General features: G+C 37.3%; 1 protein-coding gene and 1 long non-coding RNA gene across 3 annotated transcripts in view; one reads left to right on the top strand and one right to left on the bottom strand.

The window, feature by feature from the left end:
• Nucleotides 1-342: 342 nt before the first annotated feature.
• Nucleotides 343-3298, bottom strand: LOC138764931 (uncharacterized). Its single transcript, XR_011358368.1, has 2 exons — nucleotides 3218-3298; nucleotides 343-1096 (listed from the first exon to the last, which is right to left on the bottom strand). It is a non-coding gene; the product is annotated as an uncharacterized lncRNA (long non-coding RNA).
• A 255-nt stretch (nucleotides 3299-3553) lies between these two features.
• LOC138764929 (mitochondrial glutamate carrier 1-like) overlaps nucleotides 3554-17273 on the top strand; it is a 30446-nt gene continuing 16726 nt past the window's right edge. Inside the window, exon 1 of one of the 2 annotated variants that reach the window (XM_069941392.1) lies at nucleotides 3554-3705. The gene's annotated coding sequence lies outside the window, so the exon portion shown is untranslated. Of the gene's footprint in view, nucleotides 3706-4016; nucleotides 4225-17273 lie in introns of those variants that run through there. The other variant, XM_069941395.1, reaches the window with a different exon arrangement.

The raw sequence follows: 17273 nt of genomic DNA, 5'->3' as shown, positions 1-17273 counted from the left end.
GATTTTCATGCTTCCTGATGATACTGGGTCAAAAAAATCCTGTGTGATAGAAGGTCCTCAATAATTGTTTGTGTCCTTCCTCAAGGGCTCATTCTTTGAGCGGAGTACCACAGGGGTTGGTCCTGGGCCTGCAACTGTTCACAACATATATTAATAATCTGGAAGAGGGGACAGATGGTAGTGCTGATTAAACTAAATTGAGTGGAAAAGAAATTGTGCAAAGGATACAGAGAGATATAGCTAAGTTAAGTGAGTTGTATAAAACTTTGGTGAGGCCAAAAATGGAGCATTGTGTTCAGTTTTGATCACCTAACTACAGGAAAGATATCAATAAGATTGAAAGAGTGCAGAGAAGATTTACTAGGAAGTTGCCAGGTCTTCAGAAACTGAGTTGCAGGTGTTACATACATGACAACAGCAATAAAGATTAGCCCAGATGGTGTTATATATAAAATAGTATTTTTAAATTATTAATCAACAACTACATAACACCTACTCTAATTTAACTAACTTATCTAAACTTAACTAAATTTATATAAAATTATCTAACTATTCGCAAATATATTGGTGTGTATGTGGAAGACCCCAAGCCAGTACAGCTCAAGGTTAAATTCTGGGAAGGCAGTTACAAGTTCATAGTTCAGAGATTCGATGATGACAGATAGACTTGAGATTGATGTGACACACAGGCTTTAGATGGTGGAGGCACCCAGACCTTAGATGAATTGTGAGACACACAGGTTTTAAATGGTTGAGGTACGCAGGCCTTAGATGAATGGTGAGACATTCAGGCTTTAAGATGGATGAGACATACAGGCCTTAAGATGAAGTTAGCAGTTCATGAATTGGGTGAAAGAGACTGGAGATGACAAAATGTTGATTACTCATGACACCCTGGTTGAAGTGCTTCAGAAAAATGTACTTTTTAGACGAGTGCCTTCTTCTGCAATTAAAACCCTTTTCATGGGTCATTTGAGTCGAGTGCAGCATTTCTTCTGCATCTTTAAAACCCTTTTTGTAGATCAGTGGAGTGCAGTGTTTCTTCTGCAACTTTAAAACCATTTTCGAGGGTCAGTCAAAGTGGTTTCTCATTCCTCTGTAAGCAAAAGGAGGAAATCTGACAATTCTGTCTATAACCACACAATGAGGCCAAGTGGGTTTCTCATTCCCACAAGAGAACTTCCTTAAAATGACCCCTCAAGCAAAACTGTGTATTCAGTCTTAATCTGTGGGTCACATGGTCTCTGCACCTGGATTTTAGAGAGACTGCCTTGCTTCTCTTCAAATGTATACATTTAGGAGCACAATGTTTTTAAAGCTTGCTGCTAGTTTCACTGTCACTTTAAATCCTGCAGGCAGGTTGTTAAATCTGTTCTCTTAAAGGGACAGTCCAACACAAATAAAATGAACTAGAAAATGGGGGAACATCACACAGGGAAAAGTAAACAGGTTAGGACTTTATTTCCTGGAGTGAAGAATGAGGGCGATTTGATAGAGGTATTTAAATTTATGAGGGTGATAGGATAGACAGAGTAAATGTAGTAGGTTTTTTTCTAGATGGTAGATAAGATACAACTGGAGGACATAGGTTAAGGGTGAAAGGGACTTTTAGGGGGAACATGAAGGGAAACTGAAGTGGTGAATTTAGGCTCAATTTAAACATTGAAGAAAAATTTGGACGGATACATGGATGGGAAGGGTATGGACTGGGTGCAGGTCAGTGGGACTCAGCCAAAAAAAATGGTTCAGCACAGACTAGAAGGGCAGAAGAGTCCTGTTTCTGTCCTGTAATGTTCTATGGTACTATTGGAGTAGGTAAGGATCTGACGGATGGAGTACAATTTTGGTAAAAGTGAGGTGCAAGGAAAAATGGAAGATCAGATTATTATTTAATTGCAAAAGGACAATTGAGAGTGCTTGTGCATGAATTGCAAAAGATTGGTTTGCAGGTGCAGCAACCTATCAAGAAGGCAAATGAAATGTTGGCCTTCAACTGCAAAAGAATTTGAATTTAGGAGCAGGGAAATTATACTGCAACTGCACAAGGTACTGGTGAGGCCACATCTGAAGTATAAATCTGGCTGCCTTACTTGATGTAATGGCTTTGGAAACGGCACAGAGTAAAGTTCACCTGGTTGATTCCAGAGATGAGGGGGTTAGCCTATGAGGAGAGATTGAGTCATCTGGGACTGTACTCGCTTTAATTTAGAAGAATGAGGGGATTTTATAGAAATTATTAAAATTATGAAAGGCACAAGTAGGTAAATTGTTCCCATGCGTGGGGGAGACTAGAACTAGGGGACATAACCTCAAGAATAGTAGATGGAGGATGGAGGAGGAACTGCTTTTCCAAGAGATTGGTGAATCTATGATGGCAACCTTCATTGAATGTATTTTTCGACCAGGTTGGATAGATTTTTACAAAGTAGGGGAATTCAGGGATGTTAGGGAAAATGCAGGGAGGTGGAGATTAAGCCATGATCTCACTGAATGGAGGAGGAGGCTCGACGGGCCGGATGGACTACTCCTGCTCCCATTTCTCATCTGAAGCAACAATCCCGCTCGTTGCTGGGTTTCATTCCAGCAAAAGTTCTCGTCGTTAAGCATGGCCACCCTTGGCATGAGCCTCAGTTGGGAGTGAAGATGATCTTCACTCCTATCTGGTAATCTCCTAATGGCTGTCAGAAACACAAATTCTCACAAATGAGTCTCTTTAAGATCGGTGACACGACAAGCTTTATTCTCAAGTCTGCAGAGTTGGACTCATCCGGCTTCTTGCCAAGTCGAGCCCTGATACATAGAGTGCATTGTTTTTTATACAATTTGCTTGTCCTTCGGCATCTCCACTATACTGCTTTAATTGGTTAGTTTTTGCAGAATCATCCTGATTACTGTTAGTCACGCACACCACGATCATTCATGACCTCTGCTCACACCAAATTCTGTTTTTCACTCTTTATCAATCTTTGGCTCCTGCATGTCTCTCTGTAGTTAAATCTGTTGCAAGTCTGTTGTAACATTTTCCAGCTAAACTCTAGTGGTTAGCCCCCTTTTATGACTAATCATCACATTTTAACTTAAACCCTTTTTAACCCAAATTCTCTATCTATAACAATGGCCACGTAATGTCAAACTTGGCTTTTCTTCTCACGATTTTTAATTAATTAAAAAGATTTAAATTGACTCCCAGTCTTCTTTTGGATACTTCATATATTACCTGGCATTCAAGGGGGGGGGGGGGAGGAGAAAGACTGCATCATCCACAAAACTTCGCGTTTTTCCGCCAACTCCTGCGCGCTGCCCGCGAGCCGTTAATTGCGCGCGCACCCTCCTAACCCGATCACGCAGCGGAGCTGAAACCCGATTGGTCCTTGGAGGTGATTCGCGATTGGCTCGAAATCGCGAGGGTGCGCTTCGAGATCGACTTCAATTGTTCGCAACGTTTTTTTTGGGGGGGGGGTATGGGAATGTCAATCACGGGGTGGCAACCAATAGATTAGCAACGGCTTCGCGTTCCTTGAGAGGATTGGTCACCAAGAGCAGCGGGGTTCCGCCTTTCGCTCTGTGGTGGAGAAGCAAGCAGAGGCGTCAATTCCTTTGACGAGCGGAGCTGCCAACGCACGGACGGGTCCAGAAGCTCCACCACAGCGGGTGACGAGTTACCGCGATCGCAATAGCAACAGCAACGTCAGTGCAATCCGGACGGTGAGTACCTGTGGGTGCCCGGTGGAGTTTGACAGGGCAATATGAATCTTTAAAAGAAAAAAAAATTGCATTGGCCTGGCTTCGCGCTCTTTTCGTGAACGGAAACCGCCAAGGAGACGTGGGCGAATGGTTAAAAGCTCCCATGTCCGGGATGGAGTTTTGAATAGAACAGCTTGAGGCTGCGGCCAGTCCTTTTACCAACCCCCTCATGAAAGTGACTGTGGGGTCTCGACCCACTGGATCAAATGGCAGATCGCCGTGATTCTGCCAGTTAAGCGCAACGTTGCGCAAGTCTCATCACATTTCCGTTTCTTCGTGAACTCCATCGTGATGTTCCTGAGCAATGCAAAGGTTGACGTAAAGTGCAACCGCTGGCGAAATACCATCATTCCGTTTAGTTGGTCAGAGAATGTTCTCGAAACGTGCGAAACTATTGCATTGCCACACTTAGGAAGTTTCTGCCCTGTTAACCAAGAGGGGCTCTTGGATACAAGAACTTGGGAGTCTCAATTTTACAAGGTAATGGCACCAACGCAGCATTAATTTTATTTTAAAAATATAAATTTTTGGAATCACTAGGACAAAAGGAAATCCTGTTGGAGAGTAGAGCTCTGGGGGTCACTTTCCAATTGACTTTTATTTTTGTACATGACTGTCATTCTCAAATAATGGTTACATTTTTAAAATGGCGATTGGGGGTAATCCACTGACTCAGCCAATCCTCCCCTTTTCTCCCTTGAAGGATTTGAGCACTTCCCTGGGGGTGTTGTCCCGTCGTCGTTACAGTGATTGCACCAGCTTTCGGGGACAAAACTGACTTCTGTCAGGGCTGAGAGCTTCTATGACCGGATTAAATTATTGTGAGACTTCACTCTCAAAATTGTATCTGTGGGCTTTTATCGTGGCCCTGATCTGGATGCATTCAATCAATCTGGTGCCGTCTAAGACCTGACACTGCAGTCCTCCTGGTATGGAAGGATTCTGCTTTTAGAATCTATAATCCTTGTTAAGGATTTTGTGGAGTCATTCCATTAAAGACTTTTAAATGACAGGGCACACCTTGCAAAACTAACTGTCTCAATTGTTGAGTCATTCCATTAAAGGCTTTTAAATGACAGGCCACACCTTGCAACACTAACTGTCCCAATTGTTGAGTCATTCCATTAAAGACTTTTAAATGACAGGCCACTCTTTGCAAAGCTAACTGTCTCAATGGCTTTGATGCTAGTGAGGTTTTCTTGCAATTTTGTCTCATTTCACCATTTCTTTGTCAAAACTTAATTCTTATGCCCAAATTTTGTACTTTTACATTGATGGTGATTGGGCCAAAGGGGTCAGTACTATTATGACAAAGAATATCTGATATATAATTGTCCTCAATATACCAAAAATCCTTCAAGCAATGATGTGCAGACCAAAATGATGTTGTAAGCCAGAAATGTCATCACCAGCAGCTGTGCAGAAATGATCGAATAATCAAATTTTAATGATGTTCAGAGAATGTATTGAACAGGGCTTTGAATGAATTACAGGGTTCATCTCTGTACATTTGTGAGAGTTGATGAGACAGTTAACTTAAAAGATGGCTCCCTCACTGAGCAGGGCTTGTCTGGATTTTTATTGTGCTAAGGTCTCTGGAGAAGGACATGAACCTTGCTTAGAGTAGCAGTACTGCTCTGGTGACGGGCATGATACTGGACAGTCGGGGCTATTTCTGAACTGATGGTTATGGCGTTGAGCTATGTAGATATTTGATATCCGCTGTCTTGAGTGGAAGGCAGAACCCGGGTTAAATATGAGTTCCATTACCTAGGTCTGTCTTTAACCCAAATTTGTATTCAAGTTGGAATCATTACGCGTCAGTCAAATGTTTATCTTGGTATATATTTTGCCTTTATATGCATATAAAACATTTCCAATACACTAAAACATCATTTCCATGATGCTGCAGTGCATAATAATACTTTTAATTGCCCTTTAATCTGAGTTGTGGCCATTTTGCAGGGACAAGGGGCAGCATACAGTGCTTCTTTGCCTTCCTTCCCTTCCACCCCATGGCACAATTGCATTTTAAGGCCAAGTGGCCACCATTTTGCTGCTTTTCCAGGCTGCAATCATCCATGTCGCAGCTTTTCTTGTCTTTCTAGCCTGACAGCAGCATTGCAATGGTGCACACTGCTTCTTCTCCCTCCCTAAGATTGGTGGGGGGTGTGGGAAAGAACTGTTGGTGATAAAATTTAACAATTTTTGGCCATTACTATTAGAATTGTGATTCAACCACACTCAATCTGGAAGTTGATGTTCTACTTCCGTTGGCTTGTCAGTTCATAACTACAGGTTGTTCGTAAATCTGACGTTTTTAACCCGGGGACTGCCTGTACGTTCAATGTAATGATGGCATGTTGTATGATTAATGATCTTGCAAGCATAAAGTTCCCCTTTCCATAATGCCATACGAATTGCACATCAAGATAATTTTACACTACATATCAGATGAGCTTTTTCTGATTTAGTCATATTTATTTGATTTTCTTTTTCACTATTTAATTGTTGTTTACAATATTTGAGACTCCTTTATTGTCATGTAATTAATAGTAGCGAGCATATAAAATTATATGAAATTACCTTCTGCCTGTCATAAGGCAGGCAAAGTTGGCATTAGTATGAGAGAAAGAGAAACAAAAAAGTCCCTTTAGAATCACTGAGTATCTGTGGAATGTACAGACTCCTGTTCAATTCATCGGCAACCCACGCTCGAGATCCAAACTCCTGACACAATCCAGAAAGCTTCAGTGCCCCAGGCCTTTTGGTAGCCCTTCTTGTCTTCAGCACCTTCTTGAATCTTGGTTCCCATGAGCAAGGCTCTTGCAGCCTGTGCGCGTCCCCGATCACATCGCCCACATCCTGCATGGAACTGTCAGCTGCTGTGTTTCTTGCTGATCCACTGCTATGGACATCTTCCCTATGGGGTTGTCTTCTCTGGCTTCTCTTTCTGAACAGGGAGTGTTCTTCCTTCTGGTGCCTGCTGCTCCCTCGTGTCTGCAACCTCTTGTGGCAGCTGCTGAGCACCATCACCTTGGGCACAGGGCATTGCAGGATTTAGTTAAGATGTCATCAGGCCATTTAAAGCCTATATGGAGCAGCTGGCATTAGGACCAGGCAGTTGAACCCTTCAAGAGTCTCTCCACTCTCTGGGATCTGCAACACTACCACATTCCAGCAGCTCTGGCAACACCACCTTTTTGCTAAGATTTGTGAATGATTTTTTTTAAATCTAAAGTTTAAAATGTTGGCATTGGTATAATTGAACCTAGGATGAGAAATGTGTGAAGTTTCTGTGGACTGGGTGGAAAGGATAAAGTTGATGCTTCAATGTGAAACTTCTAATCTTACAGCAATAAAAAATGTTGACCTAATAATGAATTAACCCTATAGGTGAGATGGGTGTAGGTTTTTTAAACCATTGTTAAATGATACAAGAATGGGTCTGTTAAGTTCTGTGATCATTCTGTATTTTTTCTCATCACAAGTTATGAAAGTGGCATTAAGTCCTTAAGATTCTCAGAAATGTATTGCCCATTTGTCTCGAAAAATATAATCTTTGTTGCCTGAAATGTCTAACCTTGTGGCTTTAAATGTCATGAATATATCCGGGTAGCTTTCAAAAAGGCCCGAATTTCTCTTCCTACACCAGGAGTGTCAAACTCAAATTCACAGAGGGCTAAGATTAAAAAATTGGACTAAGTTGTGGGCCAAACTAAATATTTATTGAAAATTTTCAACAACATCTGCATGTTTTCTCTTCTTTCAACATATATAATGTTAAACATTTTCTTATTAAAATAAATGTTTAATAATAGTTTTGGTTAAACTCTTTCCAGAAGAAGCATTAACAAATGAGAAATAAAATATAAAATAAAGTTTGCTATAAAACCAGACTTCTTTTCATTTACTCCACCTTCTGGAGCTTTTGCTTCTTGTTCAGATCCTTATACCTGTCCTGGTGTTTCGTTTCATAGTGTCGTATGTTATATTCTTTAACTACAGACGCGCTGGCTCCACACACAAGACAAACAGGTTTGTCTTTTAAAATGATGAACATATAGTCTGCCTCCCACCTGTCTTGAAAGGTCCTGTTTTCTGTTTTTCGTAAGGGGTTTATTACATGTGAGTTAGGCGATTAGTGGGCTGGTGCCAATGCATTTGCAAAGCATTCTGGGATTTGTAGTATTAGCTGTGCATGCACTATACTGGCGTGGCGGCCAGCTCTAATACATATTTGATATGATCTTGTGGGCCAAATAAAATTATATCACGGGCCAAATTTGGCCCACGGGCCTGAGTTTGACATGTGTGTCCTACAGAGTGACATTACATTATCAGTCTAATGATTATAAATTTACTCTCCAAGTTGCTTCCTAAATATTTGGTCTGGAGAAATAGCTGATGCTAACTAGTTTTCTTTTTGGTTGAACAACTTGTAAAGTACTGAAAGTAAATTGCATATGGTTTGAGAATCTGGCAGGGAAGAATTATTGGAGTTGTATCATAACATGCCATTAAATGCATATATTTAACCTAGTCCTTTGCTTTCATTCATTATGGCAGGATTATAAATTTACTCAGAATGTCCTTATGGCATAACATGATATGCAGGTCATGTACAGAGTGCCAGCGACTTAACATTTTGTTAAATTTAATTTGGTCGCATGAGACTTATTTCAACTCTCCCTCAATCTTTTTTGCTGACACTTTGGAGGACTTCTTTAATTTCACAGGGTCATAAAAGATTTGTAACATTCTCAGATTCAGATTTATTGCCAGAATACATACAACTGTGTCTCACGTACAACTGTGAGATTTTTTCCTGCAGGCGAAGCAGTGCAAAAAAAAATGACTCAACATCCACATGTAAACAAATAAAGAAATTATTTAAAAAAAAACTGCAATACACAGAAAATAAATCAATAAAATGCAAAAGTAAGAGTCTTTAAATTTCCCTGATTGAGTTGGTTGCTAAAGAGTCTGATGGTGGTAGGGTAGCAGCTGTTCCTGAACCTGGTGGTGTAAGTCTTGTGGCACCAAGTTCAGGAACAACTCTTTCCTGATTGTGGCAATGATAACCGAGCACATGGATCCTTGATGATCGCAGCTGCTCTGTAGATTTTCTCTTTTTTTTTAAATTTTTTATTTTTCACACTATATATCACATTATTCAAGATATACACATTTATCCAAGAAACACATTTAACTGAATTGGAGCACAAGAAATTAAAGAGAGATTGGGTAGGACATGTAACAGCAGCATCGTATAATTCAAAAGCAAGAGGAGTGGCTATATTAATTAGCAAAAAAGTGCCATTTAAAATAGAAGAGGAAATAATAGATCCAGCAGGGAGATATGTTATGATAAAATGTCAGATATATTCAGAGCTTTGGAATCTACTTAATATATATTCACCTAACGAAGAAGATCAAAAGTTTATGCAAGATATCTTTTTGAAGGTAGCTAATACGCAAGGGAACATACTAATAGGAGGGGATTTCAACCTGAATTTGGATCCAAATATGGATAAAACGGGGAAAAAAATTAACAGGAAGAACAAAGTAACCAAATTTATAAATAAATCAATGCAAGAAATGAAACTTGTGGACATATGGAGGAAACAAAACCCAAAAGAAAAGGAATACTCATACTACTCGACTAGACATAAAACATACTCAAGGATAGACCTATTCCTGTTATCAGCCCACATACAAGGGAGAGTTAGGAAAACGGAATATAAAGCTAGACTATTATCGGACCACTCACCCCTGTTATTGGCAATAGAGCTAGAAGACATCCCTCCAAGAATGTATAGATGGAGATTAAACCCCATGCTACTTAAAAGACAGGATTTTAGAGAATTTATTGAAAAACAATTAAAAATGTACTTTGAAGTAAATACGGAATCAGTGGAAGATAAGTTTATACTATGGGACGCAATGAAAGCATTCATTAGAGGGCAAATAATAAGTTATGCAACCAAGATGAAGAAGGACTATAATCAGGAAACAGAGCAGTTGGAAAGGGAAATAATAAACATAGAAAAAAAATTAGCAATAAAGGAAGATACAACCAAAAGAAGAGAATTGGCGGATAAAAAAATAAAATATGAAACATTACAAACATATAAGGTGGAGAAGAATATAATGAAGACAAAACAGAAATATTATGAACTAGGGGAAAAAACACACAAAATCCTAGCATGGCAGCTTAAGACAGAGCAAACTAAGAAAATGGTCTTGGCAACAAGGAAAAAAGACAAACAAATTACATATAATCCAAAAGAAATTAAGGAAAACTTTAGAGAATTCTATGAACAATTATACCGAACCGAAAACGAAGGGAAAGAAGGGAAAATAGATGAATTTTTGACTAAAATTGAACTACCTAAACTACAAATAGAGGAACAAAATAAATTAACAGAACCATTTGGAACAGTAGAAATACAAGAGATAATAAAAAATTTACCAAATAATAAGACACCAGGAGAGGATGGACTCCCAATAGAATTCTACAAAACATTTAAAGACCTAATAATACCGCCCCTCCTGGATGTAATCAACCAGATTGATGAGACACAAAACTTACCAGATTCATGTAAAACAGCAATAATTACAGTGATACTAAAACAAGGGAAAGATCCACTCTCACCAGCGTCATATAGACCAATATCTTTGCTAAACACAGATTATAAGATAATAGCTAAACTATTAGCGAACAGATTAGCAGAACAGGTACCGAAAATGGTAAATTTAGACCAAACTGGATTTATCAAAAAAAGACGCACAACAGACAATATTTGTAAATTTATTAACTTAATTCATGCAGTAGAAGGAAATAAAGCACCGGCAGTAGCAGTTGCTTTAGACGCAGAGAAGGCCTTCGACAGAGTAGAATGGAATTACTTGTTCAAAGTATTGCAAAAATTCAGTTTACCAGAGAAGTATATTAATTGGATTAAAGCATTATATAAGGGACCGTTAGCGAAAGTGACAGTAAATGGACATGTATCAAAGCAATTTAACTTAAGCAGGTCAACGCGGCAGGGATGCCCACTATCACCATTATTGTTTGCGCTAGCTATAGAACCACTAGCAGAATCGATAAGAAGAGATAATAATATAAAAGGAATAAAAATAAAAGACAGGGAATATAAAATCAGTCTGTTTGCGGATGATGTGATAGTGTACTTAACAGAACCAGAACTAGCAATAAAAGAACTATATAAGAAATTGAAGGAATATGGAGAAGTGTCGGGATACAAGATAAACGTAAATAAAAGTGAAGCAATGCCTATGAATAACGCGGATTTCTCAAAATTTAAGGAGGAATCCCCATTCAGATGGCAAACGCAGGCAATAAGATACCTAGGTGTGCAAATAAACAAAAATCTAGGCCAATTATATAAACTCAATTACAATCCACTAATGAAAAAATTACAGGACGATTTAGAGCATTGGAAAGAGCTACCACTAACACTGATAGGAAGGATAAACTGTATTAAAATGAACATTTTTCCAAGGATACTATACTTATTTCAGGCATTGCCAATACAACTGACAGAAAAATTCTTCAAAGAGTTAAAGAAAATAATAAGGAGATTTTTATGGAGAGGGGGGAAACCGAGGATAGCACTAGACAAATTAACAGAATGGTATAAACAAGGAGGCTTACAATTGCCAAACTTCAAAAATTATTATAGAGCCGCACAATTAAGGTACCTATCAGATTTTTATCAAACAAGGGAAAAACCAGACTGGACGAGACTAGAATTAGATAAAATAGGGGAAAAGATACCTGAACACATATTATATAAATGGGACGAAAAATTGGTACAACATAGAACTTCTCCAGTATTACACCATCTCCTCAATATATGGGAGAAGATTCATGTAGAAAGAAATAAAATAAATTACCAAATACCAAAACTAATATTGACGCAAAATAAGCTACTCCCTTTTACAATAGACAACCTTGCCTTTAGAAAATGGGAAAAAAAAGGGATTAAAAGAATAGAAAATTGTTTTTCAGGAAGTAGATTCTTATCCTTTGAACAACTGAGAGATAAGTACAATATAACGGGAGATACAGCGCTGGCATATTACCAACTGAGATCCTACTTGAAAGATAAATTAGGAAGCAACTTGAGTTTACCAGAGGGAAGTAACCTTGAATATGTGATTACAGATACAATGTTAATCAAAAGATTTATAAAAAATATGTATATTAAACTGCAAGAAAAGGAAAATGAGGAAACAAATGGTAAAACTAAACAAAAATGGGAACAAGATTTAAATATAAAGATAAAAAAGGAAACATGGGAGAAGTTATGCTCTGGAACGATGAGAAATACAATAAATACGAGGCTGCGTATGATACAATATAATTGGTTACAAAGACTATACATTACACCGCAAAAGTTAAATAAATGGGACCCAACAGTATCGGATAGATGTTTTCGATGTAAAAAAGAAAGGGGAACAACAATTCATGCAATCTGGACATGTGAGAGAGTAGAAAAATTTTGGGATGATCTCAATCAGATATTAAATAAAATAACAGAAAACAATATACCAAAGAATCCAGAGATCTTTCTCCTAAGTAACATAAAAAATAAAGAATTTGGAATTGACTTGGAGGATGCACAAAAAAGATTTGTTAAGATAGCCCTAGCTGTAGCAAAAAAATGTATTATGTCAACCTGGAAATTGGAAGATAATTTGAAAATACAACAATGGTATATAGAAATGAATAAATGTATTCCATTAGAAAAAATAACATATAGTTTAAGAAATAATATTGAAATATTCGAACAAGTATGGGAGCCTTACATTAAATACAATAGCGAAAACCTACCGGGAACAAACATTACCTAAGTTGATGGAAGGAGAAGAGAAGAAAAGAATGGACTCAGTAGAATTTCTGGTGTATTTTTGTTGAATGACAACATTGTCTAACTGAATTAATGCAACCTAGATTGTATAACTAAAATGGATGAGAGGGGGGGGGGGATGGGGGGGTGGCTTGGGAGGAGGGAGGGGGGAGGGAGAAAAAGTCACTGTAAATGTGTGGAAAAGAAAAAGTGTATATCATGGCTATTGTGATTTATGGTGTGAAAAATAAAAAATTTAAAAAAAAAAAAAAAAAAAAGATATACACATTTCTCCTTTCAAATATATACAGTGTCGTTGTCTCCCCACCTCCTCCTCCATCCATTCAAAACTCTGAGTCCAAGATACATCAAACCCATCAAACAATGTTGTCACTCAACATTAACAAACAAAAACTTCCACTGAGTCAATTCTTTCCATTCTCTTTTCCTTTTGTCATTTTAGGTGATAGATGTCCCGGTAGGTTTTCTCTATTATATTCCATGTCTTCTCTTTGGCTTGGCTTCGCGGACGAAGATTTATGGAGGGGGTAAAAAGTCCACGTCAGCTGCAGGCTCGTTTGTGGCTGACAAGTCCGATGCGGGACAGGCAGACACGATTGCAGCGGTTGCAAGGGAAAATTGGTTGGTTGGGGTTGGGTGTTGGGTTTTTCCTCCTTTGCCTTTTGTCAGTGAGGTGGGCTCTGCGGTCTTCTTCAAAGGAGGTTGCTGCCCGCCAAACTGTGAGGCGCCAAGATGCACGGTTTGAGGCGTTATCAGCCCACTGGCGGTGGTCAATGTGGCAGGCACCAAGAGATTTCTTTAGGCAGTCCTTGTACCTTTTCTTTGGTGCACCTCTGTCACGGTGGCCAGTGGAGAGCTCGCCATATAACACGATCTTGGGAAGGCGATGGTCCTCCATTCTGGAGATGTGACCCACCCAGCGCAGTTGGGTCTTCAGCAGCATGGATTCGATGCTTGCGGATTCTGCGTGTACAGAGCCGTTGTCATACCCACGCTCCTGTTCAAATGACATGAAAGAGTTATCCAAGAATAAATCCGAAAAGCATGTTATACCTTTAACTTTCCAGAGTAAATAAGCTTGATCAATTAGAGAGGGATGAAAAAGGAAATTTAGTACAATAGGAGTTTCCAAGATAAAATGACTTAGGCCAAAAAATCTCCGGAATTGAAACCATATACGTAGTGTATGTTTAGCCATTGGATTATCAATTTGTTTATATAATTTAGTAAGAGTAAAAGGGAGAGCAGCTCCCAAAATAGAGCTAATTGAAAAATTTTGTATCGGTTTAATTTCTAAATTTACCCAATGGGGATTTAGAGATAATTCTGAATAATTCAACCAATACCTTAAGTAACTAATATTAATTGCCCAGTAATAAATTCTAAAGTTGGGTAATGCCAACCCTCCCTCTAGTTTAGATTTCTGTAAATATTTTTTCCCCAATCTAGGATTCTTGTTTTGCCAGATATACGAGGACAATTTAGAATCGACCTTATCAAAAAAAGATTTAGGAACAAAAATAGGTATAGCTTGAAATAACTTTTGAAAAGTTTAAAAATGATTGGGAAAGAGAACTCAACCTTCATATTTCTAATGAAAATTGGAATAAAATTCTGCGACTGGTAAACTCTTCTTCTCTATGTGCAAAACATTCACTAATACAGTTTAAAGTTGTTCATAGAGCTCATATGTCTAAAGATAAACTCCATCGCTTTTATTCTCATATCGATCCTATATGTGATAAATGTCAATTAGAAATAGCTTCCCTTACACATATGTTTTGGTCCTGTCCCTCTTTACAGAATTATTGGAAGGAAATTTTTTTCCATTATATCTACTGTTTTGAATATTGATTTACAACCACATCCCATTACTGCAATTTTTGGATTACCTATGATAGATTTGACTTATTTATCTCTTCCTGCGGATCGTATGATTGCTTTTCTTACACTAATGGCTAGAAGATCTATACTATTAAATTGGAAAGAGGTAAATCCTCCCACTGTTTTCCAATGGTTTACCCAAACCATACTATGTTTAAATTTAGAGAAAATTAGAAACTCTGTCTATGAATCCCCTTCTAAGTTTGAGTTAACCTGGCGACCGTTTATTCAATATTTTCATTTGTGGTGAGTTGATCTGACTCTGTTTTCTTTCTATGATTATGTATGATAATTGGGCTGTAAGATGAGATCGGAGTGATCGGCGTGGTTTAGCTATATCTGTAGGTTTTTTTTAAGTTTTTTTTAAAGTTTTTTTTAAATTCAGATTTGTTTTTTCTTCTTTTTTGGGGTTTTTTTTTCTCTTTTTTCATATATTGTTATTAATTATATCTTTTTTTTTAGAGATAGTTCACACCCTAAACTGATCAAAATTTTTGTTTTTATGATATATTTTTATTCTGTAATATTATTGTTTAATATCTCTGTATTAATTCATTACTTACTATGTATTTTTTTTATATCTCTTGAACTGTATGTGTTTATAAATTATAATAATAATAAAAAGATTGAAAAAGAAAGAAAGAATACATTTTTTTTGCTACAGCTAGGGCTATCTTAACAAATCTTTTTTGTACACCCTCCAAATCAAGTCCAAATTCTTTATTTTTTATGTTACTTAGGAGGAAGATCTCTGGGTTTTTTGGTATATTGCTTTCTGTAATTTTATTTAATATCTGGTTTAGATCTTCCCAAAATTTTTTCAAGTGTATCTTTCCCTGCCTTTGGTATTACTGTAATTATTGCTGTTTTGCACGAATCTGGTAAGCTTTGTGTTTTATCAATCTGGTTGATTACTTCCAGGAGGGGAGGAATTAATAAATCTTTAAATGTTTTATAGAATTCTATTGAGAGACCATCCTCTCCTGGTGTTTTTTTATTCGGCAGATTTTTTATTGTCTCTTGTATTTCTACTATTTCAAATGGTTCTATTAATTTATTTTGTTCCTCTGTTTGTAATTTCGGTAGTTCAATTTTAGTTAAGAATTCATCTATTTTGCCTTCTTTCCCTTCGTTTTCAGTTTGGTATAATTGTTCGTAGAATTCTCTGAAATTTTCATTAATTTCCGTTGGATTATATGTGATCTGTTTGTCTTTTCTCATTGATGCCAATACCATTCTTTTAGTTTGTTCTGTCTTAAGCTGCCACGCTAGAATTTTGTGCGTTTTTTCTCCTAGTTCGTAATATTTCTGCTTTGTCTTCATTATATTTTTCTCCACCTTATATGTTTGAAATGTTTCATATTTTATTTTTTTATCTACCAATTCCCTTTTAGTAGTGTCTTCCTTCCTTGCTAATTCTTTCTCTATATCTGCTATTTCCTTTTCCAACTATTCTGTTTCCTGATTGTAATCCTTCTTCATCTTAGTTACGTAACTTATTATTTGCCCTCTGATGAACGCTTTCATTGCGTCCCATAATATAAACTTATCCTTCACTGATTCCGTATTTATTTCAAAATACATTTTAATTTGTCTTTCTATGAATTCTCTAAAATCCTGTCTTTTAAGTAGCATGGGGTTTAATCTCCATCTATACATTTTTGGAGGGATATCCTCTAACTCTATTGTCAATATCAAGGGTGAATGGTCCGATAATATTATAGCTTTATATTCTGTTTTCCTAACACTATCTTGTATACAAGCTGATAATAGGAATAAATCTATTCTTGAATATGTTTTATGTCTATTCGAATAATATGAATATTCTTTTTCCTTTGGGTGTTGTTTCCTCCATATATCTAAAAGTTGCATTTCTTGCATCGATTTAATTATAAATTTGGTTACTTTATTCTTTCTGTTAATTTTTTTCCCAGTTTTATCTATGTTTGAATCCAAATTGAGATTGAAATCCCCTCCTATTAATATATTCCCTTGCGTATCTGCTATCTTCAGAAAAATATCCTGCATAAATTTTTGATCTTCTTCATTAGGCGAATATATATTAAGTAAATTCCAAAACTCTGAATATATCTGACATTTTATCATTACATATCTTCCTGCTGGATCTATTATTTCCTCTTCTATTTTAATTGGTACATTTTTACTGATTAATATAGCCACTCCTCTAGCTTTTGAGTTATATGACGCTGCCGTTACATGTCCTATCCAATCTCTCTTTAATTTCTTGTGCTCCACTTCAGTTAAGTGTGTTTCTTGCACAAATGCAATATCAATTTTTTCTTTTTTCAGTAAATTTAGCAGTTTCTTCCTTTTGATTTGGTTATGTATTCCATTAATATTTAAAGTCATATAGGTTAATGTAGCCATTTTATACTTTGTTTATCTTTCCCTTCCGTTTCCTCATCATCACCTTTCCTTCTCATCCATTTCTGCTTTCTTTCTTTGAACAGTTTATAAGACAACATTTTTAACACATCAAACATTCCCCTTATTCTCCTACCTAATATTTCTTTAACCCCATTGTCCCCTCCCCTTCCTGAGTTGCCCATTATCCCTTGTCGGGCAACCACATCTCCCCTCTCCATTTGGATTTGCGAATTCACTCGCAAGCGTCAACTGATTTTGCAGTGACCGTAACTTCTCCCTACCCAGCCCCCCCCAGAAAAAATTTCAATTTTTATATACAACAAAGGTCACTCTCTAAATTCCCTCTTTACTCCTCTC

This window comes from Narcine bancroftii, chromosome 5, assembly GCF_036971445.1.
Source record: "Narcine bancroftii isolate sNarBan1 chromosome 5, sNarBan1.hap1, whole genome shotgun sequence".
NCBI lineage: Eukaryota > Metazoa > Chordata > Chondrichthyes > Torpediniformes > Narcinidae > Narcine > Narcine bancroftii.
The sequence above is the reverse complement of the archived record's forward strand: the minus strand, read 5'-3'. Positions and strand labels throughout refer to the sequence as shown.